Source organism: Dendropsophus ebraccatus, chromosome 7, assembly GCF_027789765.1.
Source record: "Dendropsophus ebraccatus isolate aDenEbr1 chromosome 7, aDenEbr1.pat, whole genome shotgun sequence".
NCBI lineage: Eukaryota > Metazoa > Chordata > Amphibia > Anura > Hylidae > Dendropsophus > Dendropsophus ebraccatus.
In genome coordinates, this window is record NC_091460.1 from 134,992,093 (window position 1) to 135,008,864 (window position 16,772).

At 48.2% G+C, this 16,772-nt stretch overlaps 1 protein-coding gene across 5 annotated transcripts in view; it reads right to left on the bottom strand.

The window, feature by feature from the left end:
* Positions 1 to 7,440, bottom strand: part of BBS7 (Bardet-Biedl syndrome 7) — a 30,989-nt gene extending 23,549 nt beyond the window's left edge. For 2 of the 5 annotated variants that reach the window (XM_069978545.1, XM_069978549.1), the window contains exon 1: positions 3,071 to 3,163. The gene's annotated coding sequence lies outside the window, so the exon portion shown is untranslated. Of the gene's footprint in view, positions 1 to 772; positions 844 to 2,944; positions 3,042 to 3,070; positions 3,164 to 7,340 lie in introns of those variants that run through there. The other 3 variants (XM_069978547.1, XM_069978546.1, XM_069978548.1) reach the window with 3 other exon arrangements.
* Positions 7,441 to 16,772: the final 9,332 nt, after the last annotated feature.

A 16,772-nucleotide genomic window follows, 5' to 3' on the forward strand; every position in this document is an offset into this window, starting at 1 on the left:
TTGCACATGGGGCTTCTTTTTCTGGGATCAGATGGAGCAAACAATCGTAGAAACAATCGTAACAAACGGCTATCGAAGTGAACGATTTCAGGTTGTTTATCGCTTCATCTATTAGGACCCAAATAGTTGTCCCCACTGAGCTTCTCTTTTTTGTGTTATCATTCCTGGGATCTTTTTTAATTTTATTTATTTTTATATTTATTTAATGCCTTTGAAGGGTAACTATTATAGCACCCTATGGGCTATAGGTTTATATCAGCAGGTTAGAGTCTTCTTTCCTTTAGGCTATGTTCACACTACGTAAAGGTACGACCGTTGTTGCCATCGGCAACAACGGCCGTACTTTGTACGGCTGAACAATGCCTATTGTTCTATGGGATCCCGGCCGGAGTGCATACGATGTGCGCTCCGGCTGGGATCCTGCATGGGGCCGCAAATAACTGACATGTCAGTTTTCTGCGGCCGCAATTCAATGAATTGCGGGCGTAGGTAACCCTGTCAATTCACACAGTGAAGCGAGCGGCTCCGGCCGCTCGCTTCACTGTGTGCTATGGGAGGTTCTGATGCGGGCACGCGCTGATGCGCCCGCATCAGAACCCTGCGGCCGAAAGATCATGTGAACATAGCCTTAATAGTAAAGACTATCATTTCAGTTTATGAATTATAAACACATTATTCATCATTTTTATTAGTGATTTTGTTTCCCCAATTTGTCTATTAAAAAAAAATGTTCACTGGAATTTTCTGATTTAAACAGGTTAGCCGTCCTTACCAAATCCCCAACCACAGGGATGGAGTGAGCAATGACAGCAGGCTCTGATCGGGTTATGCAGCCAGTAAATGGGGGGACCACTGGGGGACTATCTATCTGCTGTCCTCCTCTACCAACCAGCACTGGGGGGGGGGGGGTATCTATCTGCTGTCCTCCTCTACCAACCAGCACTGGGGGGGGGGGGGTATCTATCTGCGGTCCTCCTCTATCACCTAGCACTGGGGGTCTATCTATCTGCTGTCCTCCTCTACCAACCAGCACTGGGGGGGGGGGGGGTATCTATCTGCGGTCCTCCTCTATCACCTAGCACTGGGGGTCTATCTATCTGCTGTCCTCCTCTACCAACCAGCACTGGGGGGGGGGGGGGGGGGGGTGGGGTATCTATCTGCGGTCCTCCTCTATCACCTAGCACTGGGGGTCTATCTATCTGCGGTCCTCCTCTATCACCTAGCACTGGGGGTCTATCTATCTGCTGTCCTCCTCTATCACCTAGCACTGGGGTCTATCTATCTGCTGTCCTCCTCTATCACCTAGCACTGGGGGTCTATCTATCTGCTGTCCTCCTCTATCACCTAGCACTGGGGGACTATCTATCTGCTGTCCTCCTCTATCACCCAGCACTGGGGTCTATCTATCTGCTGTCCTCCTCTATCACCCAGCACTGGGGGTCTATCTATCTGCTGTCCTCCTCTATCACCTAGCACTGGGGATCTATCTATCTGCGGTCCTCCTCTATCACCTAGCACTGGGGGTCTATCTATCTGCTGTCCTCCTCTATCACCTAGCACTGGGGGACTATCTATCTGCTGTCCTCCTCTATCACCTAGCACTGGGGTCTATCTATCTGCTGTCCTCCTCTATCACCCAGCACTGGGGGTCTATCTATCTGCTGTCCTCCTCTATCACCTAGCACTGGGGGTCTATCTATCTGCTGTCCTCCTCTATCACCTAGCACTGGGGGACTATCTATCTGCTGTCCTCCTCTATCACCCAGCACTGGGGGGTCTATCTATCTGCTGTCCTCCTCTATCACCTAGCACTGGGGGGCTATCTATCTGCTGTCCTCCTCTATCACCTAGCACTGGGGGTCTATCTATCTGCTGTCCTCCTCTATCACCCAGCACTGGGGGGTCTATCTATCTGCTGTCCTCCTCTATCACCCAGCACTGGGGGGCTATCTATCTGCTGTCCTCCTCTATCACCCAGCACTGGGGGTCTATCTATCTGCTGTCCTCCTCTATCACCTAGCACTGGGGATCTATCTATCTGCGGTCCTCCTCTATCACCTAGCACTGGGGGTCTATCTATCTGCTGTCCTCCTCTATCACCTAGCACTGGGGGACTATCTATCTGCTGTCCTCCTCTATCACCTAGCACTGGGGTCTATCTATCTGCTGTCCTCCTCTATCACCCAGCACTGGGGGTCTATCTATCTGCTGTCCTCCTCTATCACCTAGCACTGGGGGTCTATCTATCTGCTGTCCTCCTCTATCACCTAGCACTGGGGGACTATCTATCTGCTGTCCTCCTCTATCACCCAGCACTGGGGGGTCTATCTATCTGCTGTCCTCCTCTATCACCTAGCACTGGGGGGCTATCTATCTGCTGTCCTCCTCTATCACCTAGCACTGGGGGTCTATCTATCTGCTGTCCTCCTCTATCACCCAGCACTGGGGGGTCTATCTATCTGCTGTCCTCCTCTATCACCTAGCACTGGGGGGCTATCTATCTGCTGTCCTCCTCTATCACCTAGCACTGGGGGTCTATCTATCTGCTGTCCTCCTCTATCACCCAGCACTGGGGGGTCTATCTATCTGCTGTCCTCCTCTATCACTGGGAGGGGATCTATCTGCTGTCCTCCTCTAGCACATTGTGCTCTCCATGGGGCTGTGTATATATATATATATATATATATATATATATATATATATATTATATAGGTGCAGCTGCTTGTTGTCTGAGATGTGCTGCCCCCCTCCCCCCTGTGACAGCTCACAGCCCCCCTCCCCCCTGTGACAGCTCACAGCCCCCCTCCCCCCTGTGACAGCTCACAGCCCCCCGGACACTCCCGGTGCACAGGCTCAGCTGTGAGGAGACGTCAGGAGATTGAGCTGTTAACCCCTTAGTAACCGCCCACTAATAGGCCATATTCCGGTAGACGAGGCTTCTTACGGCGCGGCCAGAGGTAAATGCGGCTCCCGCTGTAACTACCCGGTGCGGAGAATCCCCCGTTCCCGGTAGTTCAGCCCGTTATAGGCCGCTGTAACGGGTTCCTATAGCGGCATATGTCATACTCACCTGATGAGAAGTCTAGCGACGAGATCTGGCTTCTGATCCGTCTCCATGGCAATGCTGGGGGCCTTGTGAAGGACCCCGGGGCTGCCCTGCTTATGCCTGTACACAGCAATGCCTGAGGTATGGCTATGTGATTGCCTGTCAGCATAATGCTGATTTATATGGATACATCATACATACTGTACGTTTGGTATTGTCATGACCGTAACAACCCAAGCTATAGAACTATGCCATTATTTTTTACTGCAAGGTGAACAATGTAAAAACAGTTTTTAAAAAAACACCAAAATTGTTGTATTTTGTCAATCCGCCTCTGAAAAAACGACATAAAAGAGATTTTAAAAAATTGGTATCGATAAAAACTTGCAAAATAAGCCTGCACCCAGCTCATTCACAAGAAAAATAAGAAAGCAATGGATCTCGGTAGTGAGCGCTCCGGGAGTGGGACTCAGGTCAGTGACCCCCGCACGGTCCTCTTTAAAGGAGAAGTCCGGCAAAAATTTTCGTTAAAGGGAACCTGTGACCAGGGATGCAGGCACAGAGCCCGCCCAACCTCCCTGGTGCAGCCCCCGGATACTTACCCTTTCCGGCGAGTCCGGCTCCTGGAGCCGGTCCCGGGACAAAGATATCAGCGCTCGAAGCTGTGCGCGCGCTGTATGCAAATTACCTGAGAAGAGTCTGATGCCCATAGAGAATGAATGGAGCCTTCATTCTCTATGGGCATCGGACTCATCTCTTCAGCACGCGCACGGCTTCGGGAGCCGATATCTTTGCCCCGGAGTGGCTCCAGGAGCGGGACTCGCCAGAAAGGGTAAGTATCCGAGGGCTGCACCGGGGGGTCGGGCGGGCTCTGTGCCCGCGTCCGCGGTGACAGGTTCCCTTTAAAGTATTGTATTGCCCCCCAAAAGTTATACAAATCACCAATATACACTTATTACAGGAAATGCTTATAAAGTGCTTTTTTCCCTGCACTTTCTACTGCATCAAGGCTTCACTTCCTGAATAACATGGTGATGTCACAACCTGACTCCCCGAGCTGTGCGGGCTGTGGCTGCTGGAGAGGATGATGGCAGGGGGATGCTCAGTGTCCCTCCAGTGCCCTGTGTCCCTCAGTGTCCCCCTGCCATCATCCTCTCCAGCAGCCACAGCCCGCAAAAAAATTAAGAATCCATTCTTACCTGTCTGCACAAAAGACTGTAAAACACTTGTCTTTAGTAAATCTAACTCGTTGTTAGAGTAAGAAGCAACATTCTAGAAATTATATTCCTCCCGAGTTCTGATGAATCTGCGCTGGGCACTCCGCTGAGAGTAGTGGTAGATGGTAGTACCAGGTAGGATCCCGGGCAGCTGCCTGCCAGATGTTAGGTCACGGTTATGGCACGAGGGGATGCAGCTAACCAGCAGGACCCTGACCATGCGGAGCCCGAGCAATTCTTCGTTGTCCTTAGTCTGGGCACCAATAATCACACCAATGCCAAGGTTCAGAAACAACGGTAGTTGTATATTTATTATAACGGTGGTAACTAGTAGCAACAGTCTCTCCGGATGAAACCGGGTATAAGGCAGACTTGAATAAGGCGGAGTAATGGGTGATCCTGCAATAGGCTGTGATGATAGCGTACTGAATGATGGGAGTAGTAGTGAGACTGAAGTTGAGATGCTGGGCGGAATGAAACTGAGATGAATACTTGCTGTTGATGATTAGAGAGGATGATGAGAGGAATGACTGAAGAACGGCACCCAGATCTTGTGGTTAGGAGGAGAATCTTGAGAACTTGAGAATAGAACACAGCCAGGAACACTTCTGGTAAGTGCAGCAGCAGGTATCGCAAGGTTGCGGCCTTGTGACACGGGAGCAGCAGCAACACACACCCTGTCCCCCTGAAGGTGGAAGACAGGACTGAGGCAGACAGGAAGTCACATGGTATTCCCAGCCAAAGCTCGATGGCCATTGGGGTTACCATGGAAGCAGGGGCAGTCATGTGACACCAAGCCATCATCACACCATTAGGCATATAGGACTGAATATACATGAAAAGTACCATACTTGAACACTGGGGGGCGACATAATACCCTTAGGCACTGATAACTGAATATGCATACAAGAAATGAATGGAATAGCAGACCTGAACACTGAGAGAGGTAACACGATACACACAGTTTGCAGTGGACCATAGCTTTCCAGAACAGAACTGGCTATAATAAAGGTGCAGAGATAAAGTGACAAATAAATACTCTGTTCTGGGACACTGCAAATCCATGACTAGGGGGGCAAAGTGCCTCACCCGGCTGATGGATTGCCCGTTCAGGCGATCAGTGGCGGCAGCGGTGCCCTGCCTCAGTCGCTGGCACTGAAGGAGATCCCGGAGCCCGTCTGGGGTCCCGAATAGGCAATCCTGTGTTGCAAAGGCACAGGGAGAGGTGGGTAATGATTATTTATTATGTTCCCCCTGTGGCCTGCCATTTAGAATTTTTATTACATTGCCGGACTACTGTGGTGTCCCACTAGGGGTGTTACTGTTGTTTACACCCTTCGCAAAAGTCTGTACTTTTTGTGGTCTTATTGCAGCTAAAGTAGTATTAAGAGATGACCACTAGATGTCACTGTATTATGTATTGAAGTGTGGATGCTGCACAGCTGAAGTGTCTAAAAGGGTTATTGTGTTTGTGTGCACCAGAATCTGAGGACCAGTAGGATCTTCACTTCCATCTGTTCTATCACCTCTTCTCTCTGTTCTTCTGTTGCGCTCTTTTCACCCAACCACAGCGCGCCTTACACGCTGGATAGGAAGTTAGTCCCTTGGGTGAAGGAGGAGTCTTAGTCTGGATTCTGTTGAGGAAGGACGCAGACCAGATTGCTCTCCACAGGGGTTCTACCTGGGCCCTAGCCTTAGCCAGGGCCGATTCTAGCTTTTTTGCTGCCTGAGGCGAAAATTAAAATGGCGCCCCCACCTCCCCCGATACTAGTATAATTTGTGTAGGAACTTTTCTCACGTATTCTCACGTCGATACCTCAGCTATTAGTAAACTAATTATTTTCTCATTATGTATTATGATGTTCTGCAGAATCTCATCATAAACCTCAGCTGCTGCAGAACCTTATCATAAACCTCAGCTGCTGCAGAACATCATCATACACCTCAGCTGCTGCAGAACATCACACTACACCTCAGCTGCTGCAGAACATCATCATACACCTCAGCTGCTGCAGAACATCACACTACACCTCAGCTGCTGCAGAACCTCATCATACACCTCAGCTGCTGCAGAACATCACACTACACCTCAGCTGCTGCAGAACCTCATCATACACCTCAGCTGCTGCAGAACCTCATCATACACCTCAGCTGCTGCAGAACATCACACTACACCTCAGCTGCTGCAGAACCTCATCATACACCTCAGCTGCTGCAGAACCTCATCATACACCTCAGCTGCTGCAGAACATCACACTACACCTCAGCTGCTGCAGAACATCACACTACACCTCAACTGCTGCAGAACATCACACTACACCTCAACTGCTGCAGAACCTCATCATACACCTCAGCTGCTGCAGAACCTCATCATACACCTCAGCTGCTGCAGAACATCACACTACACCTCAGCTGCTGCAGAACATCACACTACACCTCAACTGCTGCAGAACATCACACTACACCTCAACTGCTGCAGAACCTCATCATACACCTCAGCTGCTGCAGAACCTCATCATACACCTCAGCTGCTGCAGAACCTCATCATACACCTCAGCTGCTGCAGAACATCACACTACACCTCAGCTGCTGCAGAACATCACACTACACCTCAACTGCTGCAGAACATCACACTACACCTCAACTGCTGCAGAACCTCATCATACACCTCAGCTGCTGCAGAACCTCATCATACACCTCAGCTGCTGCAGAACATCACACTACACCTCAGCTGCTGCAGAACATCACACTACACCTCAACTGCTGCAGAACATCACACTACACCTCAACTGCTGCAGAACCTCATCATACACCTCAGCTGCTGCAGAACCTCATCATACACCTCAGCTGCTGCAGAACCTCTTCATACACCTCAGCTGCTGCAGAACCTCATCATACACCTCAGCTGCTGCAGAACATCACACTACACCTCAACTGCTGCAGAACCTCATCCTACACCTCAGCTGCTGCAGAACATTACACTACACCTCAGCTGCTGCAGAACATCACACTACACCTCAGCTGCTGCAGAACATCACACTACACCTTATATCAGCGATAGTGTGCTGTATACTTACAGAGGTGGTGCAGTCACAGAGATCCCGGCAGGAGAGGGAGGTCAGAGGTCATCTTCAGCGAGGCGTCCAGATAAGGGAGCAGCTTCTCCTCACAGTGACAGGAGAGAGGGAGGGGGGAGGGAGGGGGGCGCAGGGGCTTTCTCTCTCTCTACAAACTCTGCAGATAACTGTCATTCAGCAGGTGGTCTGCTGAATCCTCCGTCGCTCCCCCCCCCCTCTGAAAAGACTGGAGGGAGCTGAGCACAGGACCCGGTGGCCGGATGCACCAAGCCCCGAAGTGCAGAGTGCAGTACAGTGATTCCCTAGGCAAGAGATTCGGGGCAGTGAACTTCCTGTTTGGGCACTGGCCCCGAATCTTAATGCCTAGCAACGCTACTGCACTCAGCACTGTTAGGAGATCGGGGCTGCTGTCATTTAAGCGAAGTTAAACTTCACTAAAATAACAGTGGCAGAGAAGATTCTGCCGCCCCCTGCAGGACCCCAAGAGCTGCCGCCTGAGGCGGAAGCCTCAGTCTGCCTCATGGCAGAAGCGGGCCTGGCCTTAGCCTTAGAGGAGTAGCCTTAGTTCTTAGTACTCTGCATGGAGAGGACGCAGGACAGTGCTCTGTTACAAACTTCTCTCTCAGTGCCAGTAGCGTAGCTACCATAGAGGCAGGGTAGCCACTTCCTATGGGGCCCCTGCAGGAGGGGGCCCGGGGGAAAAGGTAAGAGCTGTCCTGTGTCCTTCTGCTTAACCCCTTATGTACTGCATTGTGTAAGTGACCCAATGTTTACTTACATGCTGCAACACAAAAAGGGTTAACAAGCAGACAAAAAAATCTCTGCCTCACTGCAATGATAACCCCTGACCTCTGTTCTTGGCTGCAGCAATCAAGTAGGAAAATGTGCAGAGCTCCGTTCAGAGGTCAGGGGTTATCAGTGCACGAGCAGTAAAGCAGAGATCTCCCTATCTTCTGAACTTTAGGTTACTTAAACACTGCAGGACATAAGGGGTTAATTAGAAGGTAATCTGCTTCTGCACCTATGTATTTATCTATAAGGGCTCTAAATGGGCCCTTAGAGTTAAAAACAGTGGACTGACAGAGCAAGAAGCCATTGGCTCTCTGCTCTGCCTGTCACTTTTGTAGCTGCAGGCAGAGATTTTAATTTTTGGCCACATCACCTATTATATACATCTATATAATGAAAATTAAAGTCTGACTGTCTGTCTGTCCTTCTGTCTGTCTGTCTATCCCTAATAGATTTCCAAACGCCTGAACCGTTTGACCCCAAATTTGGCACACAGATACATTGGGTGCCCGGGAAGGTTATTGCGAAGGTCCCGTCCCCGCCAGATGTATAGGAGAGGAGGGGAAGGGGGAAGAGCGGCGCCCCATAGAGATGAATGGGAAAATCTCCTCACTGCAAACACAGGTGATATAATTAGCTGCAGCAGACACGGCAGTTGGAGCCTTAGCAACCAATAGGATTACTGCTTTTATTTTCACAGGGAGCAATGGTTGCTAGGGAAGCTGCCTCACAACATCCACAGAAATAACTGGTAGACCCCCTACTCCAACTATACAGTACATGTATACAGGGCCCCCTACTCCATCTATACAGTACATGTATACAGGACCCCCTACTCCATCTATACAGCATATGTATACAGGACCCCCTACTCCATCTATACAGTACATGTATACAGGACCCCCTACTCCATCTATACAGGACATGTATACAGGGCCCCCTACTCCATCTATACAGTACATGTATATACAGGGCACTACAGGTATACCAAACTGACTGGGTAACACTGCCACACCAGAGCTGACCAATACCACCATACAGTGACTGGAAAACACTGCCACACCAGACCTGACCAATACCACCATACTGTGACTGGATAACACTGCCATACCAGACCTGACCAACACCGCCATACTGTGCTGGATAACACTGTCATACCACACCTGACCAATACCGCCATACTGTGACTGGGTAACACTGTCATATCAGACCTGACCAATTCCGCCATACTGTGACTGGATAACACTGCCATACCAGACCTGACCAATTCCGCCATACTGTGACTGGATATCACTGCCATACCAGACCTGACCAATACCGCCATACTGTAACTGGATAACACTGTCATACCAGACCTGACCAATACCGCCATACTATGACTGGATAACACTGCCATACCAGACCTGACCAATACCACCATACTGTGACTGGATAACACCACTATACTAGACCTGACCAATACCGCCACACTGTGACTGGAGAACACCGCCACACCAGACCTGACCAATACCGCCATACTGTAACTGGATAACACCGCCATACCAGACATGACCAATACCGACACACTGTGACTGAATAACACTGCCATACCAGAGCTGACCAATACCGCCATACCCCCCCTCGAAAAGACACCAGATTTTCTGGCAAGTCTGAACGGGAGGGTACTGCCCCTCTGCAAGGTGCTACCCTACGCACCAGACCATGGGTGCCTAATGGTAAATACGACCCTGCAGGTATACAGGACACTACAGGTATACAGGACCCCAAAACTATACACTACAGGTGCACGGGACCTCCACCAACTATATACTACAGGTATACAGGACCCCAAACTTTAAACTACAGGTATACAGCACCCCAAAACTATACACTACAGGTATACAGGACCTCCACCAACTATATACTTCAGGTATACAGGACTTCCACCAACTATATACTACAGGTATACAGGACCCCAAACTATACACTACAGGTATATAGGACCCTAAAACTATACACTACAGGTATACAGGAACTCCACCAACTATATACTACAGGTATACAGCACCTTCACCAACTCTATACTACAGGTATACAGGACCCCCAAACTTTACACTACAGGTACACAGGACCTCCACCAACTATATACTACAGGTATACAGGACCCCAAACTATACACTACAGGTTTACAGGAACAAAAAACTATACACTACAGGTATACAGGACCTCCACCAACTATATAATACAGGTATACAGCACCCCTACCAACTCTATACTATAGGTATACAGGACCCCAAAGCTATATACTACAGGTATACAGGAACTCCACCAACTATATACTACAGGTATAAAGGACCCCAAACTATACACTACAGGTATACAGGACCTCCACTAACTCTATACTACAGTTATACAGGACCCTCAAACTATGCACTACAGGTATACAGGACCCCCGAACTATATACTACAGGTATACAAAACCTCCACCAATTATACACTACAGGTATCCAGGACCCTCAAACTATAAACTACAGGTATACAAGACCTCCACCAACTATACATTACAGGTATACAGCACCAACTATATACTACAGGTATACAGGACCCCCGAACTATACAGTACAGGTATACAGGACCTTCACCAACTGTACACTGCAGGTATACAGGACCTCCCTCAACTATACACTACAGCTATACAGCCCCCCCAACTACACACTACAGGTATACAGGACCCCCCAACTATACACTATAGGTATACAGCCCCCCTAACTATACACTACAGATATGCGAGACCCCTAAAAACTATACATTGTGGGTATACAGAACCCCTCCAACTATGCACTACAGGTATACACTAATTCCACTGATTAACTCAGATGAAACAATACCTTTAGCTTGGCCTCCTGGGCACCTTAGAACAAATCTAATTAACACACTGCCACTTTATACCCGGGCAGCGCCGGGTACATTTTCTAGTATATATATACTGTATGCACAAGCCAAAAAGACAGAAATGGCTGCACATCGCACCCATGATTGACACGAAAGCTTGTTCAGCTACCGACATTGGGGTTGCAGGGCCATTCCATGGCCTCCCTTCACTGCATGTGCACGCTTTGCGAGGTTGGCAGTCGCTGACCGACACAGTGTGGAGTTAGTGTAGGGACCCGTGTGAACCAGGAGACCTGCACGTGGTACACGGGGCAGTATGGTTTAATCAAATGATATACCGACATCCTGGCATTGTTTTTTAAAATTAGCCGAGCGGCACTAGTATCAGCCATAGGTGTGATTTGCAGTAGCTCCCTTCTCTCTATGTCGCATATATATATATATATATATATATATATATATATATACAGTGCTTTGTGTTGTGTGTAGGGAAGGGGAGGGCCCTTACAATGTTTTGCTTTGGGGCCTCATGAATCCTAGCTACGCCCCTGCTCAGTGCCTATACTCCGTATGAAGTGTTAAACCTCTCAGGATAGGACTAGCCAACAGATCACCCACGCCGTGGACTAGGAAAAACAACAGTGCAGGACAGTATCCACTAAAGAGCCAAAGAGCTAGGAACTGATCCGGGTAGAGCAAAGTTACTGTAAAAGTCTATAAACTCAATCTCGCAGCGCGAGTGTCAGCCAGGGAACCCTCAGCACTCTGCTCATCCCAGGTAACAAGGTCTGGGGCCTGTGTCACCTATTAGTACGCTTCAGCCAAAGCTAGTGGGCATGAGGTGGTGTGAAGACTCTAGGAAGGTCAATACACAGGCACAGGTTTTCTCATTCTTCTTCTTCTTCCAAAAGTATTCTTCTATATACTCCAACATCCTGGCAGAGCACATTACTACTTGGGTTGAGATTCTCACGGCAACCTCCTCTCTACTGCGCTGCCTCAGTACAACTCTACCAACTCTACTACATCCTACTCAGCACTAATCACACAGATCTGGTGGTTCTATGTTCAAGTATTTATTGGAACTTTATCAAGTGTATATCCGAGGTCATCTGTATTAGCTGTTGCGTATTTGCCAATAGTAAGAATCCATTCTGTGATCATTAACTACCACCTACACAGCATATACACCGCAACCTTGGGACATTTCCCCTTTCTTTGGGTGGCGAGTCCTACTATTCAGGAGGTCATTACATCGTTCTGGCTACCTGTGACTACATGTGGCCATGACTACACTATCCCAAGGGACCCGGTAGCAACCCGACAGGACACCGACCACAGGGGAAGAGGGTACAACCGGCCTTACACCTTAAAAGCAGGCGTGCCATCACACCTGTGTGCCCACCTGGCACTGGCGTCATGTGACAAAACCTTAAGGTCCGGCTGTATCTCAGCCATCCACTGGAGGAGTGGCGTCACACTTCCATCTAGTAAGTGACCGGCCGTCCCTCTGATATAACACCATCCGGGGCTCACCACACTACTCCTTTAGGCTATGTTCACACTATGTAAAATAACGGCCGTTGTTCGCGCCGCAAACTACGGCCGTTGTTTTGAGGTTCCCTATAATGACTGCAATGCAATGTAACTACGGCCGCTGAATTCACACTATGTATCAGATAACGGCCGTTGTTTATACGGCCCCGTGAAAAATGAACATGTCAATTATTTCCGGCTGGTAATACTGCAACAACGGCCGTGGATTTCAATGCGGCCGCGAACGTAAAACTTATATCTGCCGAATTAAACTTGATTTTGGTGTAAAAAATTTTCAGAGTGGTTTCTCGGGCTGGGCGCAGTATTTAAAGTAAATGACCTGTCCCTATTTTCCCCAGGTGCTGAGGAGGAGGGTATGTCTCTTACCTTCCTCCTCAGTGCCGTTCCCATGGATTCAACTCCTAACTGTAAGGGAACGGCACCGAGGAGGAAGATAAGAGACATACCTTCCTCCTCAGCGCCCCATGCGCATTAGGGGGCTATCAGCAGGTTAGGCTACCCTGGGTTACTGCAGCAGCTTCTACCATCCCTCCTGCCTCTACTACTAGCCCTGCACAGCTGCACTGTCCAACTTTCCTCTTACTGCTGCTGCCATCAATGTGGCCAGGGACATAGCTAAGATCCATGGGGCCCCATAGCAAATATAAGCTCGGTGATGTGGCCAAAAAATAAAATTTCTTGTGGCCAAAGGCAGAATTGCCTGCAACCACAAGAGTTACTGGAAGGACAGAGAGACAATGGCTGCTTGCTCTGTCAGTCCACTGTATTTGGTGCAGGAGCTGACTACCTTCTGCTTAACCTCTTATGTAGTGCTTGTGCACTGATAACCCCTGACCTCTGCAATGATGCTCCTGAGAACAGAGATCAGGGGTTATCAGAGCAGTGAAGCAGAGATCTCCTTGTCTTCTGCTTTTTAACCCCTTTTTTTTTGTTACTGCATGTAAGTGAGCTTTGGGTCACTTACACATAGTAGTGCATAAGGGGTTAAGCAGAAGGATACAGGATTGTTCTTATTTTCCATGCCTGGACAGTCAAAGCTTTGACTATCCAGGCATGATGGGAGTTGTAGTTTTGCATCAGCTGGAGAGCCAAGGTTCTGTTCTGTAGTGTACTGCTGGTGCTGTTACTGCAGCTACTACTACCCCTGTTGCCACTACTAGTAGCCTATACAGATGCCCCTCTCCTACACTGTCCATCATGTCAGGGCCGGCCTTTGGGGGTGAGATCTGTGCGGCTGCACAGGGCGCATCACTCCTGGCCAGCTGGGGGGCGCTCTGGCAGACAGTCAGCTGCACACCTAACTGATCTGGCAGACAGACGTTTTGTCTGTCTGCCAGAGTGCCCCCCCATAACTGGCCGCCTGCCCTCCTTGCATAGAGGTTGGTTTGGGGCGCTCCTGAAGACAGACAGGCTAGGGTCCTGGCAATTTAATGTTCCTGGTATGCCCCCCCTCCCCTGCCCGCCAGCAAGCCCCGCCCCCGGCGCCCACCGCAGGTGGGATACGGACTCTCTCCTTGCCACAATGCAGCCTGCTGAACTGTTTGCCTGCCAGTTTGGTGACCTCTGCCTGGCCGTGTGCCTCTTCCTTTCTCCTCAGCAATTCCTGCAGCGTCCAGAATCCTCTGCCCCTGCTGTAAGCCTGATGATTCTTCTCTCTCCTCTGTCTAGCTCTTTATTCTCCCTCCCATCTATCTCTCTCTCTCTCTCCCTCCCTCCCTTCTATCTATCTATCTATCTATCTATCTATCTATCTATCTATCTATCTATCTATCTATCTCTTTTTTTTCTTTCTCTCTCTCACAGTGCAGAGTCTGTATATACTATGGCAATCTACTTCATGTACACTGTTCTGACCCTGGTGCTGTGTATACATGCACTGCCACAGTATATACAGACACTGGCATCTCTCCTCACCTTGCCCACTAGGAGTTTTTTGTAAAATAAAAAGATTTATAAAGAGAATTATCCATAATGTTTTTTTTTAAAAAAAAACACTGCATAACTCCTACCCCCATCATACCCCGACAGCTGAAACAGTGCATAACTACTTCCCCCAGCATCCCTCATAGCTGAAACAGTGCATAACTAACTACTGCCCCCATCATACCCTGACAGCTGAAACAGTGCATAACTACTTCCCCAGCATATCCCAACAGCTAAACAGTGCATAACTACTGCCCCCAGCATACCTCAACAGCTGAAACAGTGTATAACTACTACCCCCAGCATACCCCAACAGCTGAAACAGTGCATAACTACTGCCCCCAGCATCCCTCATAGCTGAAACAGTGCATAACTACTTCCCCAGCATACCCCAACAGCTGAAACAGTGCATAACTACTACCCCCAGCATCCCTCATAGCTGAAACAGTGCATAACTACTACTCCCAACATACCCCAACAGCTGAAACAGTGCATAACTACTACCCCCTGCATACCGTGATATCTGAAGAGTTGGGGGGGGGGGGGGAGGACGCCAAAAGAAAGTTTCGTACAGGGCGCCATCTACCCTAAGGCCGGCCCTGCAACAGGTTCTATTATGTTTCAGGAAGATACAGGTGCCGGTACTGTCTGAATACTGCTCAATCAGTAGCTGTGCGCTGGAGTCGGATTAAGGGCTAATAAACTGCACTGGTAAGTAGCCGCGGTGCTCGAACAGAGACAAGGGCAGTACGGTGTATAAAATAGAAAATAAGTCCAAGCACTCACCGGATGAAGGGATCTCTTTGTGCGTTTATTCAAGACATCACAGGGAAGGAGCGGTGGCAAGGGTGCGGGAGCGTGTAGCAGACAACTGTTTCGCGTCTCAGCGCTTTGTCAAGTCTTAGGTTCTATTATGTACTGCTGCTACTACTACTATCCCTACACCATCCGCACATCTCCATGGTCCACAGTGTACCGCTGCTGTTACTACCCCAGCTGACAATACTACTAGTCCCCCAAAGCCGCACATCTTCTGTCTTGTCCATCATGTATGCTGTTCCAATAAAAAAAAAAATTATATATATATATATGTATGTGGGAAGGTGAATTCATCTAGTCCCCTCTCCCCAATATGCAGGATGGTGTGATACTGCTGAATCCAAAAAGAAGAGACTATAGACTTTTCATATACAATTCTTTTATTATTGCCATAATTCTCTGTACATCATCAGCTTAACATTATATACACCAAACCCAGTTACTGGCATACTGTAAGAAAGCTCAGTCGAGGAAATATATCACAGACTGAATGTATAATAGAAGACCTCCATCCCATTGCCAGCAGATGGCTGCTATATACTGTACATATCGTTGTTTCCCCCCGAATGCTCCTATTTTTCTTATTAAAAGCAAAGGCTGTATACAGTTTACATATAGGATAAATTATTAAATAGAAAGTCTTTTACTAAAATTATGAAGTCCAAAGTTCCTTTATCAAAGATCTATATTACAGCATGCTCTGTTAAAATGGTTTCTATCTGGGATGACATGTTATAGGGTGCATTACAGCTGTCTTCTTCATAACTCATTCAATGCAAATGACTGCTGGCATTAAATTGTCCTTTGTGTTCAATGGCTTTACATTATTACATTTCCATTCAGTACCACAGGGGAGCTAGATTCAGTTCTTGGTGATAGCATAGTAAGGAAACACACAATTACTGTTCTTATCGCCTCTCTTCTCGGATAAGATTGTATCCAGGCTATGCAACCGCAGCAGCACCGGAGAGTTCTATTCTCCATCTATAAATATTTTCATTAAAAAGTGCTTATCTTGTCCAGGGTGTGTGATAACACAAGCACGGCATGATTGGATTCTCCGGAGACTCCACATCATGAATAAGGTCTTTGGAAAGCTTATCACATATTAAATATGGGAAACATGTATCCACCTATTTATTTATTCACAATTGCTATATAGCTATTTCACCACAAGGTGGAGCTGTTGTACAGTCTATTACATTGAACCAAGTAGAATAGCAGAAGAGAAGAGAAACATTGGTTTGTAGCATCTGTGTGAACATCATAAAACACACATTTTGCCTGGAATGTAGTAATAGAATGGACTTTTTATAAACTCCTTGGTAGACATTCGCGAGCTTGGTTATCAACAGACAAATTAGATTTTTTGTCTCTCTCTCTCTCTCTCTCTCTCTCTCTCTATATATTCTATTCTCTTAGGTATACATGTATAAGAGGAGGTGCTTAAAGAAGGGCGAGCCTATGTGTGTA